Source organism: Oncorhynchus masou, chromosome 24, assembly GCF_036934945.1.
Source record: "Oncorhynchus masou masou isolate Uvic2021 chromosome 24, UVic_Omas_1.1, whole genome shotgun sequence".
Taxonomy (NCBI): Eukaryota; Metazoa; Chordata; class Actinopteri; order Salmoniformes; family Salmonidae; genus Oncorhynchus; species Oncorhynchus masou.
In genome coordinates, this window is record NC_088235.1 from 22,407,128 (window position 1) to 22,426,481 (window position 19,354).

Sequence of the window (19,354 nt, forward strand, 5' to 3'; positions counted from 1 at the left end):
TCACACATCCCTACCCCAGCACCATTTCCCCACACCATTCCCAGCCCCATTATACATCCTTCTTCTCAGCACCATGCCCAGCACCATTATACATCCTTCTTCTCAGCACCATGCCCAGCACCATTATACATCCTTCTTCTCAGCACCATTCCCAGCCCCATCACACATCCCTTCCCCAGCACCATTTCCCCACACCATTCCCAGCTCCATCACACATCCCTTCCCCAGCACCATTTCCCCACACCATTCCCAGCCCCATCACACATCCCTCCCCAGCACCATTTCCCCACACCATTCCCAGCCCCATCACACATCCCTCCCCAGCACCATTTCCCCACACCATTCCCAGCTCCATCACACATCCCTTCCCCAGCACCATTTCCCCACACCATTCCCAGCTCCATCACACATCCCTTCCCCAGCACCATTTCCCCACACCATTCCCAGCCCCATCACACATCCCTCCCCAGCACCATTTCCCCACACCATTCCCAGCCCCATCACACATCCCTCCCCAGCACCATTTCCCCACACCATTCCCAGCCCCATCACACATCCCTCCCCAGCACCATTTCCCCACACCATTCCCAGCTCCATCACACATCCCTTCCCCAGCACCATTTCCCCACACCATTCCCAGCCCCATCACACATCCCTCTCCCCAGCACCATTTCCCCACACCATTCCCAGCCCCATCACACATCCCTCCCCAGCACCATTTCCCCACACCATTCCCAGCCCCATCACACATCCCTCTCCCCAGCACCATGCCCAGCAATATTCAGCCCCATCACACATCTCTCTCTCTCAACACAATATTGTATTTTCCATCCCATTTTACTGAACAGACCTGACTATCACGTATCCCCCTCTCTATCGCCCCCAGGTGGTGGCGTACCACTACTGCCAGGCGGACAACGCCTACACGTGCCTGGTGCCGGAGTTTGTCCACAACGTGGCAGCGTTGCTGTGTCGCTCGCCGCAGCTCATGGCCTACAGAGAGCTGCTGCTCAGGGAGCCACACCTACAGGGTATTCTCAGTCTGCGCTCCTGTGTTAAGGATCCCCTGGCCTCCTTCAGAAGAGGAGTCCTAGAACCCCTGGATGTCCTCTACAAAGGTGATACAACTCTCTGCTGCTTTTATCTGCTGCTATTTTACACCCTTAGATAACTATCATATTTAACTCTACTTGGAGTTCTAGGATCCCTGGATGCTCTCTACAGTGGTGAGTTCTGGTCTACTGGTCTCTTCTGGGAAGGCTTTCCACTAGATGTTGTTGGCTTCCTATTTTGCAACAAAACCTCCTTCACTAATGCGGTCAAACTTCCCCTCGTAAACTCACTATCCTACTGATCCTTGACTTCGGCAATGTGATTTACAAAATAGCCTCCAACACTCTACTCAGCAAACTGGTTGTAGTCTATCACAGTGCCATCCATTTTGTCACCAAAGCCCCATATACTACCCACCACTGCGACCTGTATGCTCTCGTTGGCTGGCCCTCGCTTCATATTCGTCGCCAAACCCACTGGCTCCAGGTCATCTATAAGTCTTTGCTAGGTAAAGCCCCGCCTTATCTCAGTTCACTGCTCACCACCATAGCATGTGCTCCAGATAGTATATTTCACTGGTCATCCCCAAAGCCAAAACTTCCTTTGGTTGTCTTTCCTTACAGTTCTCTGCTGCCAATGACTGGAACGAATTGCAAAAATCTCTGAAGCTGGAGTCTTATATCTCCCTCTCTAACTTTAAGCATCAGCTGTCAGAGCAGCTCACTGACCACTGTACCTGTACACAGCCAATTTGTAAATAGCACCCAACTACCTCATCCCCATATTATTACTTACACTCTTGCTCTTTTGAAACCCAGTATATTTACTTGCATCTGCACATCTATCACTCCAGTATTCATGCTCAATTTTAATTATTTAATTATTTATTACTATTTTTTTGCCTACCTCCCTACTCTTCTACATTTGCACACACTGTACATAGATGTGTCTATTTTTCTTTACTTTTGTGTTATTGACTGTACGTTTGTTTATGTGTAACATTGTTGTTGTGTTTGTCGCACTGCTTTGCTTTATCTTGGCCAGGTCGCAGTTGTAAATGAGAACTTGTTCTCAACTGGCCTACCTGGTTAAATAAAGCCACAAGACCATTCAGCCACAAGAGCATTAGTGAGGTCGGGCACTGATGTTGTTCAATTAGGCCTGGATCACAGTCGGCGTTCCAATTCATCCCAAAGTTGTTCGATGGGGTTGAGGTTAGGGCTTTGTGCAGGCCAGTCAAGTTCTTCCACATGATCTCGACAAACCATTCCTGTATGGACCACACTTTGTACACAGGGGCATTGTTATGCTGAAACAGGAAAGGGCCTTCCCCAAACTGTTGACACAAAGTTGGAAGCATAAAATTGTCTTCAATGTCATTGTATGCTGTAGCGTTAAGATTTGCCTCCACTGGAACTTTGGGGCCTAGCCTAAACTATGAAAAACATCCCCAGACCATTATTCCTCCTCCACCAAACCTTACAGTTGGCACTATGCATTGAGCCAGGTACTGTAGCGACCTCCTGGCATCCGCCAAACCCAGATTTGTCCACTGGACTGCCAGATGGTGAAGCGTGATTCATCATTCCAAAGAACGCATTTCTACTGCTCCAGCGGCAAGCATTACACCACTCCAGCCGGCGCTTGGTATTGCACATGGTGATCTTGGTGTGTGTTGCTGCTTGGCCATGGAAACCCATTGAAGCTCCCGACAAACAGTTATTGTGCTGGCGTTGCTTCCAGAGCCAGTTTGGAACTCGGTAGTAAGTGTTGCAACTGAGGACAGACAATTTTTTACGTGCTATGCACTTCAGCACTCGGTGGTCCCATTCTGTGAGCTTGTGTGGCCTACCACTTGTTACTCCTAGATATTTCCACTTCACAATAACAGCACATACAGTTGACCGGGGTAGCTCTAGCAGGGCATAAATTTGACGAACTGGCTTGTTGAAAAGGTGGCATCCTATGACGGTGCCACATTGAAAGTCACTAATTTGAAGTGCTCTCCACATACTTTTGTATATATATGTATGTTTTCTTGATTTTAGCAATAAAGGTCAGAGTACATTAGGCAGAACATTTGCAGTCAGATTTTTTTGGTCAATATTGACTATTTCCTCTGTGTGTTTTTCCAGAGAGGAAGATCGCCTCTGAAGAAGACCTGGTTATCCTGATAGATGGACTAAATGAAGCAGAGTTCCACAAGCCTGACTACGGAGACACCATCGTCTCCTTCCTCAGCAAAACCATCAGCTTGTTTCCCCACTGGCTCAAACTGGTGGTCACGGTCAGGACCACATTGCAGGTAGACTCATTAGATACAGACCTCTACCTGTCTAATAAGAAGCCATTTAAAAAAACAACCAGTAACACTAGCTACGTTTCTATCCAATTGGCGGAAGGTTTTCATGCAGTGGTTAGAGCATTGGACTAGTAACCAAAAGGTTGCAAGTTCAAATCCCCGAGCTGGGGATCTGTCGTTCTGCCCCTGAACAGGCAGTTAACCCACTGTTCCTAGGCCGTCATTGAAAATAAGAATTTGTTCTTAACTGACTTGCCTAGTAAAATAAAGGTTAAAAAAATATTTTAGAATCCGCATTAAGAAAATATGCACATTTTCATACCAGTGGTGTGTTTCCACTTAATTCACTTGTTGATGAAAAAAATCAGTGTGTGATGACTTAGTGACACAAAATGTACTTCTTCGCTTAAGATTTCATGTAGTGAATAAAAATCTATAACATTTTCAATTCTACCGGTAATTCTGTTACAAAAAACTGTTGGGTTAAATAACAAATGTGCCTGCTCTGGTCTTGGCACATGCTGACAAGGTACAAATCTGTCGTTCTGCCCCTGAACAGGCAGTTAACCCACTGTTCCTAGGCCGTCATTGTAAATAAGAATTTGTTCTTAACTGACTTGCCTAGTTAAATAAAGGTCAAATAAAAATAAAAAATAAAATGTGCTCTATCTAGCCAACAGCTCACAGATACGGTGTGTTGGTCAGAAGTTTACATACACTCAATTAGTATTTGGTAGTATTGCATTTAAATAGTTTAACTTGTGTCAAACATTTTTGGGTAGCCTTCCACAAGCTTCCCACAATAGGTTGGGTGAATTTTGGCCCATTCCTCCTGACAGAGCTGGTGTAACTGAGTCAAGTTTGTAGGCCTCCTTGCTCTAACAAGCTTTTTCAGTTCTGCCCACACATTTTCTATAGAATTGAGGTCAGGGCTTTGCGATGGCCACTGCAATACCTTGCCTTTGTTGTTCTTAAGCCATTTTGCCACAACTTTGGAAGAATGTGACCAAGCTTTAACTTCCTGACTGATGTCTTGAGATGTTGCTTTAATTTATTCACATAATTTCCCTCCCTCATATTGCCATCTATTTTGTGAAGTGCACCAGTCCCTCCTGCAGCAAAGCACCCCCACAACATGATGCTGCCACCCCCATGCTTCACGGTTGGGATGATGTTCTTCGACTTGCAAGACTCCCCCTTTTTCCTCAAAACATAACAATGGTCATTATGGCCAAACAATTCTATTTTTGTTTCATCAGACCAGAGGACATTTCTACAAAAGTACGATATTTGTCCCCATATGCAGTTAAAAACCGTAGTCTGGCTTTTTTATGGCTGTTTTTGAGCAGTGGCTTCTTCCTTGCTGAGCGGCCTTTCAGGTTATGTCGATATAGGACTCGTTTTACTGTGGATATAGATACTTTTGTACCTGTTTCCTCCAGCGTCTTCACAAGGTCCTTTGATGTTGTTCTGGGATTGATTTGCACGTTTCACACCAAAGTACGTTCATCTCTAAGAGACAGAACGCATCTCCTTCCTGAGCGGTATTTATACTTGCGTACTATTGTTTGTACAGATGAACATGGTACCTTCAGGCATTTGGACATTTCTCCCAAGGATGAACCAGGCTTGTGGAGGTCTACAATTTTTTTTCTGAGGTCTTAACTAATTTCTTTTGATTTTCCCATGATGACAAGCAAAGAGGCACTGAGTTTGGATGTTGGCCTTGATATACATCCACGGGTACACCTACAATTGACTCAAATGATGTCAATTAGCCTATCAGAAACTTCTAAACCCATGACATCATTTTCTGGAACGTTCCAAGCTGTTTAAAGGCACAGTCAACTTAGTTTATGTAAGCTTTTGACCCACTGGAATTTTGACACAGTGAATTATAAGTGAAATAATTTGTCTGTAAACAATTGTTAGAAAAATAAACTTGTGTCATGCACAAAGTAGATGTTCTAACCGACTTGCCAAAACTATAGTTTGTTAACAAGAAATTAGTGGAGTGGTTGAAAAACGAGTTTTAATGACTCCAACCTAAGTGTATGTAAACTTCTGACTTCAACTGTAAATATTTGAGCATAAAGGCGTTTCCACCGCAATTTTACCGACACAAAAAGATCACACCATAACGAATAAACAAATTATCTGTGAGCATTTATAACATTTTAGCGAAACTTCCTGTTTCCGTCAGAGCTGTCGTAAAAATGTTTTATAGGGTGTGACTTTATTTGCATTAAAAACTGGATGGAAACATGGTTACTGTTGTCCAAAAAAGTATCATTTTCTTTTGATAGAGATTGTCAATAGATTGTGGAAGATCCTTCCTCAGTGGAAGATCCTCGATGGCTTCTATATCTTGTTCTACCTCTTTTTCCCTCCCAACTATTTTTCTTCTTTAACCCTCCTTCATTCTCCTCTCTCCCATCTCATTTCTCCATTTATCCCTTCTTCCCACATTCCTTTTCCATTCATCTTCATCCTCCTCTCTCCTCCTCATCCTCCTCTCATTCCTCCACCATTCCCCTCCTCTTCCTCCTCCTCCTTCTCCCCTCCCTTACTTCCCTCCTATAGGAGATCACCAAGCTTCTCCCATTCCACCATATCTCTGTGGATGGTCTGGAGGAGAATGATGCAATAGACCAGGACTTACAGGGTTACATCCTGCACCGCATCCACAGCAGTCCTGAGATACAGAATAACATCTCTCTCAACGGCAAGATGGACAACACCACCTTCGGCAAACTCTCAGCCCACCTCAAGGCCCTCAGCCAGGGCTCCTATCTGTACCTAAAACTCACCTTTGACCTTATAGAGAAGGGGTACCTGGTCCTCAAGAGCTCCAGCTACAAGGTTAGCCTGCCATTTACACTACGTTGAATTGCCTAAGTTTTTTTTTCTTGTCTTGTTCATTTTAGTCCTAATTTTAATTATATGTGCCATTTTATTGCACTCCCTATCTAAGAAATGTGTAAAATAATGACCAATTGATTGACTGACTGACTGATCAATTAACCGATTGATTCATTGATCCCAGGTGGTGCCTGTCAATCTGGTTGAGGTATACCTGTTGCAGTGCAACATGCGTTTCCCTACCCAGTCGTCCTTCGAACGGGCCCTCCCCCTACTCAACGTGGCCGTGGCAACCCTCCACCCCCTCACTGACGAACAGATCTACCAGGCTATCAATGCCGGCTCCCTGCAGGCAAATACACGTATTACTCAGACAGGAAACTGTTAGCATTTCCCACAGGAAACCATGTCCCACTTTTATTGATTATTTTATTGAAACTTTATTTAACTAGACAAGTCACTTAAGGACAAAATCTCATTTACAATGACTGCCTCCTGCGGGAACGTGGGCTGGGATTAAAAATACACAATAAATGAAATAACAATATAGAACAAAACACACATCACAACACTTACAGTGGGCTCCAAAATGACTGGCACCCCTGACTGGCAATGCACAAACAATACTTAACAATATAAATATAAACAATATAATTATAGAGATAAACTCAAAATACCAACATGTGAGAAATACTGTACTTTATTAATGTTTCAATGGGAGAAAAAAAATCATACAATTATTTAATACAAAATAAATGTGACCAAAATCAATGTTTCATAATAATTATTATTGGCACTCCTCATTTAGTACTTAGTGCCAACACATCTGGCAAGGATAACAGCATGGAGTCTTATCATGTAATGTTAGACAAGGTTAAGGAACACATTTGGAGGGATTTTGGACCATTCCTCTATGCAGATCCTTTCAAGATCCTTCATATTCTTGGGTTTGCGCTTATCAACTGCCCTCTTCAACTCAGCCCACAGGTATACGATTGGATTGAGGTCCGGCGAATGAGATGGCCATGGCAGAACATTGATTTTGTAGTCACAGAACCATTTCTGTGTGGTATGTTTTGGTCTTGTTGAAAAGTCCACCTATGGTCAAGTCCCATCTTTCTGGCACAGGCAACCAGATTGTCAGCCAAAATTGCCTGATACTTGGTCGAATTTATTATGCCGTCAATCTTAACCAGTGCCCCTGGACCTCTGAAATTAAAACAGCCCCAAAACATCACCCCCCCCCCCTCCATATTCCACCGTGGGTATGAGGTGCCTCTCCTTGTATGCAGCTCTGTTTCAATGCCAAAGTTGCCGATTCTGTATCTGACCAAAACTTTACATTTTGCTCTCATCTGACCAGAGCACCTTCTTCCAGTCATAATTGAAATGACGTTTGGCAAACTCCAAGAGCTTGAGTCTGTGTCTTGGGGTCAGAAAGGGCTTTCTTCTGGCAACCCTTCCAAAGAGCCTGTGGTTGTGGAGGTGGCTTCTGATGGTGGTTTTGAAACCTAGTGACCCCAAGACGCCACCAAGGAGTGCAATTCTTTCACAGTGATTCTTGGGGATTTTGTTGCTTCTCACCATTTTCCTCCCTACCCTGGGGGGCAAAATGCATTTGCGTCCTCTACCCGTGAGGTTTTCAACTGTTCCATATCTTTTGAACTTTTTTGTAATTGCTCTGTTACCCACTACCAGATAAAAAAATGTAATTAATGTAACGGCTTTCTTCTGTTGAAGGAGGAGCGGACCAAAATGCAGCGTGGTATTTATGAAACATGTTTAATGAAGAACGAAAACACACGAACAATACTAAAACAACAAACGGAACGTGAAAACCTAAACAGTCCTATCTGGTGAAGACACAGAGACAGGAACAATCACCCACAAACACTCAAAGAATATGGCTGCCTAAATATGGTTCCCAATCAGAGACAACGATAATCACCTGACTCTGATTGAGAACCGCCTCAGGCAGCCATAGACTAAACTATACGCCCCACAAAAACCCCAAGACAAAAACACACCACAATAACCCATGTCACACCCTGGCCTGACCAAATAAATGAAGATAAATATAATATATTTCGACCAGGGCGTGACAATTAACGCCGACAGAGATGGCCGCCTCGCTTCGCGTTCCTAGGAAACTATGCAGTTTTTTGTTTTTTTTACGTGTTATTTCTTACATTAGTACCCCAGGTCATCTTAGGTTTCATTACATACAGTCGAGAAGAACTGCTGAATATAAGATCAGCGTCAACTCACCATCAGTACGACCAAGAATGTGTTTTTCGCGACGCGGATCCTGTGTTCTGCCTTACAAACAGGACAACGGAATGGATCGCATGCAGTGACCCAAATAAAACGACTCCGAAAAAGAGGGAAACGAGGCGGTCTTCTGGTCAGACTACGGAGACGGGCACATCGTGCACCACTCCCTAGCATTCTTCTTGCCAATGTCCAGTCTCTTGACAACAAGGTTGATGAAATCCGAGCAAGGGTAGCATTCCAGAGGGACATCAGAGAGTGTAACGTTCTGTGCTTCACGGAAACATGGCTCACTGGAGAGACGCGGTGCAGCCAACGGGTTTCTCCACGCATCGCGCCGACAGAAACAAACACCTTTCTGGTAAGAAGAGGGGTGGGGGCGTATGCCTTATGGCTAACGAGACATGGTGTGATGAAAGAAACATGCAGGAACTCAAATCCTTCTGTTCACCTGATTTAGCATTCCTCACAATCAAATGTAGACCGCATTATCTACCAAGAGAATTCTCTTCGATTATAATCACAGCCGTATATATCCCCCCCCAAGCAGACACATCGATGGCTCTGAACGAACTTTATTTAACTCTTTGCAAACTGGAAACCATTTATCCGGAGGCTGCATTCATTGTTGCTGGGGATTTTAACAAGGCTAATCTGAAAACAAGACTCCCTAAATTTTATCAGCATATAGATTGCGCAACCAGGGGTGGAAAAAACATGGATCACTGTTACTCTAACTTCCGCGAAGCATATAAGGCCCTGCCCCGCCCCCCTTTCGGAAAAGCTGACCACGACTCCATTTTGCTGATACCTGCCTACAGACAAAAACTAAAAAAAGAAGCTCCCACGCTGAGGTCTGTCCAACGCTGGTCCGACCAAGCTGACTCCACACTCCAAGACTGCTTCCATCACGTGGACTGGGACATGTTTCGTATTGCGTCAGATAACAACATTGACAAATACGCTGATTCGGTGTGCGAGTTCATTAGAACGTGTGTTGAAGATGTCGTTCCCATAGCAACGATTAAAACATTCCCTAACCAGAAACCGTGGATTGATGGCAGCATTCGCGTGAAACTGAAAGCGCGAAACACTGCTTTTAATCAGGGCAAGGTGTCTGGTAACATGACCGAGTACAAACAGTGCAGCTATTCCCTCCGCAAGGCTATCAAACAAGCTAAGTGTCAGTACAGAGACAAAATAGAATCTCAATTCAACGGCTCAGACACAAGAGGCATGTGGCAGGGTCTACAGTCAATCACGGACTACAGGAAGAAATCCAGCCCAGTCACTGACCAGGATGTCTTGCTCCAAGGCAGACTAAATAACTTTTTTGCCCTCTTTGAGGACAATACAGTGCCACTGACATGGCCTGCAACTGAAACATGCGGTCTCTCCTTCACTGCAGCCGAGGTGAGTAAAACATTTAAACGTGTTAACCCTCGCAAGGCTGCAGGCCCAGACGGCATCCCCAGCCGCGCCCTCAGATTATGCGCAGACCAGCTGGCTGGTGTGTTTACGGACATATTCAATCAATCCCTATACCAGTCTGCTGTTCCCACATGCTTCAAGAGGGCCACCATTGTTCCTGTTCCCAAGAAAGCTAAGGTAACTGAGCTAAACGACTACCGCCCCGTAGCACTCACTTCCGTCATCATGAAGTGCTTTGAGAGACTAGTCAAGGACCATATCACCTCCACCCTACCTGACACCCTAGACCCACTCCAATTTGCTTACCGCCCAAATAGGTCCACAGACGATGCAATCTCAACCACACTGCACACTGCCCTAACCCATCTGGACAAGAGGAATACCTATGTGAGAATGCTGTTCATCGACTACAGCTCGGCATTCAACACCATAGTACCCTCCAAGCTCGTCATCAAGCTCGAGACCCTGGGTCTCGACCCCGCCCTCTGCAACTGGGTACTGGACTTCCTGACGGGCCACCCCCAGGTGGTGAGGGTAGGTAACAACATCTCCTCCCCGCTGATCCTCAACACTGGGGCCCCAGGGAACACCCCCCTATCCACATCGATGGAACAGTAGTGGAGAGAGTAGCAAGTTTTAAGTTCCTCGGCATACACATCACAGACAAACTGAATTGGTCCACTCACACAGACAGCATCGTGAAGAAGGCGCAGCAGCGCCTCTTCAACCTCAGGAGGCTGAAGAAATTCGGCTTGTCACCAAAAGCACTCACAAACTTCTACAGATGCACAATCGAGAGCATCTTGGCGGGCTGTATCACCGCCTGGTACGGCAACTGCTCCGCCCTCAACAGTAAGGCTCTCCAGAGGGTAGTGAGGTCTGCACAACGCATCACCGGGGGCAAACTACCTGCCCTCCAGGACACCTACACCACCCGATGTTACAGGAAGGCCATAAAGATCATCAAGGACATCAACCACCCGAGCCACTGCCTGTTCACCCCGCTATCATCCAGAAGGTGAGGTCAGTACAGGTGCATCAAAGTTGGGACCGAGAGACTGAAAAACAGCTTCTATCTCAAGGCCATCAGACTGTTAAACAGCCACCACTAACATTGAGTGGCTGCTGCCAACACACTGACACTGACTCAACTCCAGCCACTTTAATAATGGGAATTGATGGGAAATTATGTAAATATATCACTAGCCACTTTAAACAATGCTACCTTATATAATGTTACTTACCCTACATTATTCATCGCATATGCATACGTATATACTGTACTCTATATCATCGACTGCATCCTTATGTAATACATGTATCACTAGCCACTTTAACTATGCCACTTTGTTTACATACTCATCTCATATGTATATACTGTACTCGATACCATCTACTGTATCTTGCCTATGCTGCTCTGTACCATCACTCATTCATATATCCTTATGTACATATTCTTTATCCCCTTACACTGTGTATAAGACAGTAGTTTAGGAATTGTTAGTTAGATTACTTGTTGGTTATTACTGCACTGTCGGAACTAGAAGCACAAGCATTTCGCTACACTCGTATTAACATCTGCTAACCATGTGTATGTGACAAATAAAATTTGATTTGATTTGATTTGATTTGAGGTATTTATTTAACTAACCTTTATTATGAAGGTCTATGACCATCTGTCTCTTTTGAACTGCCAGTTATATTATATTGCATGCGTGTTACCTCATTTTTATACCCTAGTAAAACAGGAAGTGATGTAATGGCTCAATATAGTTCCTTAATATATTTTTTTAATTTTGGTAGATGTTATGTACAATAAACTTTAAGGGTGCCATTAATTGTGAAACTTTGATTTGGAGGACATTTATTTTTAATTAAATCAATAAATTGTTTTGGTGGATTCCACTGAAACGTTAATAAAATACATTATTTCTCACATGTTGATATTTTGAGTTTTTCTCTAATTATATTGTTTATATTTTTTAAGTATTGTTTGTGCATTGCCAGTCAGGGGTGCCAGTCATTTTGGAGCCCATCATGCTAACACTAGCTGTATAACAGATAGCAACAATAGGGCCTGTGAAGAAGAACAGCCTTATCAAAGCAAAGCATCTGGCCATGTGAACAGCTAACAAGCTAACTCTCTTGGTTCCACTCTCTTTGCTGCAGGGCACGCTGGACTGGGAGGACTTCACACAGCGCGTAGACAACCTAGCTATGTTCCTGGTCAAGAGAAGGGATGGGACCAGGATGTTTGTTCACCCATCATTCAGAGAGTGGCTGATCTGGAGGGAGGAGGGGGAGAAGACGAAGTTCCTCTGTGACCCCAGGTCAGGGGGTGGATGGGTCTGCCGGGGTGTGTGTGTGGGGAGGAGGGGTACTGTCCAAGAGACTGATATAGTCTTGGATAGGGTAACACAATTCTGGGAAGTTTTCCCAAATTCCTAGGTTTCCATAAATCCCGGTTAGAAGATTCCTGGAATCAGGAGGAAAAATCCTTAAACCAGGATTTCTGGAAAACCTGAGAACCCGGGGAAAGCTACTGGAACCAGAGTCTTTGGAACCCTATTCTTGGCGTTACCATATCTTGGAAACTGTTCTCTCAAAGGCTAATGGCTAGTGACAATGTAGCTAATGTGTGTGTGGTGTGTAAAAGTCATTAAATTGGTGTTTGCAGCTGTTCAAATGGTCTGACCTACAGTATGTAAAGCCCTTTACACTCGTAACCGTACACAGGTTTGATTTGGACACTGATAAATGCCTAAATTAAATAGCTGTACAGTAACATGCTATAATGACGTCAGTCAATGGCTTTACAGTAACATGCTATAATGTCGTCAGAGCTCAGTGGCTGTACAGTAACATGCTATAATGACTTCAGAGCTCAGTGGCTGTACAGTAACATGCTATAATGACTTCAGAGCTCAGTGGCTGTACAGTAACATGCTATAATGTTGTCAGAGCTCAGTGGCTGTACAGTAACATGCTATAATGACTTCAGAGCTCAGTGGCTGTACAGTAACATGCTATAATGACGTCAGTCAATGGCTTTACAGTAACATGCTATAATGTCGTCAGAGCTCAGTGGCTGTACAGTAACATGCTATAATGTCGTCAGAGCTCAGTGGCTGTACAGTAACATGCTATAATGACTTCAGAGCTCAGTGTTTTTTTTTAATTGTATCTTTATTTAACTAGGCAAGTCAGGTTAACCTGACTTAAGAACAAATTCTTATTTTCAATGACGGCCTAGGAACAGTGGGTTAACTGCCTGTTCAGGGGCAGAATGACCTTGTCAGCTCGGGAATTTGAACTTGCAACCTTCCGGTTACTAGTCCAGAGCTCTAACCACTAGGTTACCCTGCCACCCCAGCAACGTTCTATAATGAGGTCAGAGCTCAGTTGCTATAGAGTAACATTCTATAATGAGGTCAGAGCTCAGTGGCTGTACAGTAACATGCTATAATGACATCAGAGCTCAGTGGCTGTACAGTAACATGCTATACATGATGTCAGAGCTCAGTGGCTGTACAGTAACATGCTATACATGATGTCAGAGCTCAGTGGCTGTACAGTAACATGCTATACATGATGTCAGAGCTCAGTGGCTGTACAGTAACATGCTATACATGATGTCAGAGCTCAGTGGCTGTACAGTAACATGCTTATCCGTATAGGCCATTTCCCACCTGTTTAAAATGTTCATGACATTAAGTGTATTTTGACATTGAAGCTAGCCAATAGTGTGGTACCACTTTATTAGGAGTGTCCTAAATAGATGCTTTGTAGATGTTCAACTAACTGTCAACAACATTTTAACTAACTAACTACTAACCCTAACCCATAACTCTGAGTCTAACTCTAACTCTAACCCTAACTCTAAAACTCTAACCCTAACTCTAAAACTCTAACCCTAACCCTATCTCTAAAACTCTAACCCTAACTCTAAAACTTTACCCCTAACTCTAACTCTAAAACTCTAACTCCAACTCCAAATCTAAAACCCTAAGCCTAACTCTAACCCTAGCTATAAAACTCTAACCCTAACTCTAACCCTAACCTTAACTCTAACTCTAACCTTAACTCTAACCCTAACCCTAACTCTAACTCTAAAACTCTAACTCTAAACCTAACTCTAAAACCCTAACTCTAACCTTAACCCTAACTCTAACTCTAACCTTAACTCTAACCTTAACCCTAACTCTAAAACTCTAACTCTAAACCTAACTCTAAAACCCTAACTCTAACCTTAACCCTAACTCTAACTCTAACCTTAACTCTAACCTTAACCCTAACTCTAAAACTCTAACTCTAAACCTAACTCTAAAACCCTAACTCTAACCTTAACCCTAACTCTAACTCTAACCTTAACTCTAACCTTAACCCTAACTCTAAAACTCTAACTCTAAACCTAACTCTAAAACCCTAACTCTAACCTTAACCCTAACCCTAACTCTAACCTTAACTCTAACCCTAACTCGAACCTTAACCCTAACTCTAACCTTAACTCTAACTCTAACCTTAACTCTAACCCTAACTCCAACTCTAACTCTAAAACCCTAACTCTAACCTTAACCCTAACTCTAACTCTAACCTTAACTCTAACCTTAACTCTAACCCTAACCCCAACTCTAACTCTAAAACCCTAACTCTAACCTTATCCCTAACTCTAACTATAACCTTAACTCTAACCCTAACCCCAACTCTAACTCTAACCTTAACTCTAACCCTAACCCCAACTCTAACTCTAAAACCCTAACTCTAACTCTAACCTTAACTCTAACCCTAGCTCTGACTCTAACTCTAAAAGCCTAACTCTAACCTTAACTCTAACCCTAACCCCAACTCTAACTCTAAAACCCTAACTCTAACCTTAACCCTAACTCTAACTCTAACCTTAACTCTAACCCTAGCTCTGACTCTAACTCTAAAACCCTAACTCTAACTCTAACCTTAACTCTAACCCTAACCCCAACTCTAACTCTAAAACCCTAACTCTAACTCTAACCTTAACTTTAACCCTAGCTCTGACTCTAACTCTAAAAGCCTAACTCTAACCTTAACTCTAACCTTAACCCTAACTCTAACTCTAACCTTAACTCTAACCCTAGCTCTGACTCTAACTCTAAAAGCCTAACTCTAACCTTAACTCTAACCCTAACCCCAACTCTAACTCTAAAACCCTAACTCTAACCTTAACCCTAACTCTAACTCTAACCTTAACTCTAAAACCCTAACTCTAACTCTAACCTTAACTCTAACCCTAACCCCAACTCTAACTCTAAAACCCTAACTCTAACTCTAACCTTAACTCTAACCCTAACTCTAACTCTAACTCTAACTCTAACCTTAACTCTAACCCTAACCCCAACTCTAACTCTAAAACCCTAACTCTAACTCTAACCTTAACTCTAACCCTAACTCTAACTCTAACTCTAACCTTAACCCTAACTCTAACTCTAACCTTAACTCTAACCCTAACCCCAACTCTAACTCTAAAAGCCTAACTCTAACTCTAACCTTAACTCTAACTCTAACCTTAACCCTAACTCTAACTCTAACCTTAACTCTAACCCTAGCTTTGACTCTAACTCTAAAAGCCTAACTCTAACTCTAACCTTAACTCTAACTCTAACCTTAACCCTAACTCTAACTCTAACCTTAACTCTAACCCTAGCTTTGACTCTAACTCTAAAAGCCTAACCTGAACCCTAACCTTATCTCGAACCTTCACCCTAATCTTTTTTTGTTCAGTAGCTTATAATGTTCCTCCTGTCTCTCTGTAGGAGTGGCCACACCCTGCTAGCCTTCTGGTTGTCTCGCCAGGAGACCAAGCTGAACCGGCAGCAGACCGTCGAACTGGGACACCACATCCTCAAAGCACACATCTTCAAGGTTCGCCTAACCAAACTCTACCTGCCGACACACACGCACGCACGCACGCATGCACACACACACACACACACACACACAAACACACACACACACACACACACACACACACCTTTGAATGCACACAGCACAACGCAAAACAGTGACAGCTAAAATTATGTCTTTATATTTCAGGGCCTAAGCAAGAAGGTTGGGGTTTCCTCGTCTATCCTCCAGGGGATGTGGGTTTCCTACAGCACAGATGGCCTGTCCACTGCCCTGTCCTCACTCAGAAACCTCTACACTCCTAACATCAAGGTAACTTACTGCTTAACCTCTACACTCCTAACATGAAGATAACTTACTGCTTTGCACCTGCACTCCTAACATCAAGGTAACTTACTGCTTTACCCTCTACACTCCTAACATCAAGATAACTTACTGCTTTACCCTCTACACTCCTAACATCAAGGTAACTTACTGCTTTACCCTCTACACTCCTAACATCAAGGTAACTTACTGCTTAACCTCTACACTCCTAACATCAAGATAACTTACTGCTTTACACCTACACTTCTAACATCAAGATAACTTACTGCTTTACCCTCTACACTCCTAACATCAAGGTAACGTACTGCTTTACACCAAAACTCCTAACATCAAGATAACTTACTGCTTTACCCTCTACACTCCCAATATTAAGATAACTTACTGCTTTACCCTCTACACTCCCAATATCAAGGTAACTTACTGCTTTGCACCTGCACTCCTAACATCAAGATAGCTTACTGCTTTACCTTCTACACTCCTAACATCAAGGTAACTTACTGCTTTACCCTCTACACTCCTAACATCAAGGTAACTTACTGCTTTACCCTCTACACTCCTAACATCAAGGTAACTTACTGCTTAACCTCTACACTCCTAACATCAAGATAACTTACTGCTTTACACCTACACTTCTAACATCAAGATAACTTACTGCTTTACCCTCTACACTCTTAACATCAAGGTTACTGCTTTACCCTCTACACTCCTAACATCAAGATAACTTACTGCTTTACACCTACACCCCTAACATCAAGATAACTTACTGCTTCACCCTCTACACTCCTAACATCAAGGTCACTGATTTACCCTCTACACTCCTAACATCAAGATAACTTACTGCTTTACCCTCTACACTTCTAACATCAAGGTCACTGCTTTACCCTCTACACTCCTAACATCAAGATAACTTACTGCTTTACACCTACACTCCTAACATCAAGGTAACTTACTGCTTTACCCTCTACACTCCTAACATCAAGGTTACTGCTTTACCCTCTACACTCCTAACATCAAGGTTACTGCTTTACACCTACACTCCTAACATCAAGTTTACTGCTTTGCCCTCTACACTTCTAACATCAAGATAACTTACTGCTTTACACCTACACTCCTAACATCAAGATAACTTACTGCTTTACCCTCTACACTCCTAACATCAAGTTTACTGCTTTACCCTCTACACTCCTAACATCAAGTTTACTGCTTTACCCTCTACACTCCTAACATCAAGATAACTTACTGCTTTACACCTACACTCCTAACATCAAGATAACTTACTGCTTTACCCTCTACACTCCTAACATCAAGATAACTTACTGCTTTACCCTCTACACTCCTAACATGAAGTTTACTGCTTTACCCTCTACACTCCTAACATCAAGTTTACTGCTTTGCCCTCTACACTTCTAACATCAAGATAACTTACTGCTTTACACCTACACTCCTAACATCAAGATAACTTACTGCTTTACCCTCTACACTCCTAACATCAAGATAACTTACTGCTTTACCCTCTACACTCCTAACATGAAGTTTACTGCTTTACCCTCTACACTCCTAACATCAAGATAACTTACTGCTTTACCCTCTACACTCCTAACATCAAGGTTACTGCTTTACCCTCTACACTCTTAACATCAAGGTTACTGCTTTACCCTCTACACTCCTAACATCAAGATATCTTACTGCTTTACCCTCTACACTCCTAACATCAAGTTTACTGCTTTACCCTCTACACTCCTAACATCAAGTTTACTGCTTTACCCTCTACACTTCTAACATCAAGATAACTTACTGCTTTACACCTACACTCCTAACATCAAGATAACTTACTGCTTTACCCTCTACACTCCTAACATCAAGGTAACTTACTGCTTTACCCTCTACACTCCTAACATCAAGATAACTTACTGCTTTACCCTCTACACTCCTAACATGAAGTTTACTGCTTTACCCTCTACACTCCTAACATCAAGGTTACTGCTTTACCCTCTACACTAATAACATCAAGATAACTTACATTTACATTTTACATTTAGGTCATTTAGCAGACGCTCTTATCCAGAGCAACTTACAAATTGGTGAATTCACCTTCTGACATCAGTGGAACAGCCACTTTACAATAGTGCATCTAAATCATTTAAGGGGGGGGTGAGAAGGATTACTTTATCCTATCCTAGGTATTCCTTGAAGAGGTGGGGTTTCAGGTGTCTCCGGAAGGTGGTGATTGACTCCGCTGTCCTGGCGTCGTGAGGGAGTTTGTTCCACCATTGGGGGCCAGAGCAGCGAACAGTTTTGACTGGGCTGAGCGTGAACTGTACTTCCTCAGTGGTAGGGAGGCGAGCAGGCCAGAGGTGGATGAACGCAGTGCCCTTGTTTGGGTGTAGGGCCTGATCAGAGCCTGGAGGTACTGCGGTGCCGTTCCCCTCACAGCTCCTTAGGCAAGCACCATGGTCTTGTAGCGGATGCGAGCTTCAACTGGAAGCCAGTGGAGAGAGCGGAGGAGCGGGGTGACGTGAGAGAACTTGGGAAGGTTGAACACCAGACGGGCTGTGGCGTTCTGGATGAGTGGTAGGGGTTTAATGGCACAGGCAGGGAGCCCAGCCAACAGCGAGTTGCAGTAATCCAGACGGGAGATGACAAGTGCCTGGATTAGGACCTGCGCCGCTTCCTGTGTGAGGCAGGGTCGTACTCTGCGGATGTTGTAGAGCATGAACCTACAGGAACGGGCCACCGCCTTGATGTTAGTTGAGAACGACAGGGTGTTGTCCAGGATCACGCCAAGGTTCTTAGCGCTCTGGGAGGAGGACACAATGGAGTTGTCAACCGTGATGGCGAGATCATGGAACGGGCAGTCCTTCCCCGGGAGGAAGAGCAGCTCCGTCTTGCCGAGGTTCAGCTTGAGGTGGTGATCCGTCATCCACACTGATATGTCTGCCAGACATGCAGAGATGCGATTCGCCACCTGGTCATCAGAAGGGGGAAAGGAGAAGATTAATTGTGTGTCGTCTGCATAGCAATGATAGGAGAGACCATGTGAGGTTATGACAGAGCCAAGTGACTTGGTGTATAGCGAGAATAGGAGAGGGCCTAGAACAGAGCCCTGGGGGACACCAGTGGTGAGAGCGCGTGGCGAGGAGACAGATTCTCGCCACGCCACCTGGTAGGAGCGACCTGTCAGGTAGGACGCAATCCAAGCGTGGGCCGCACCGGAGATGCCCAACTCGGAGAGGG

The 19,354-nt window shown here is 43.9% G+C and overlaps 1 pseudogene; it reads left to right on the forward strand.

Annotated features, from left to right (window-relative positions):
- Positions 1 to 19,354, forward strand: part of LOC135511912 (protein TANC2-like) — a 105,945-nt pseudogene that overhangs the window by 42,195 nt on the left and 44,396 nt on the right.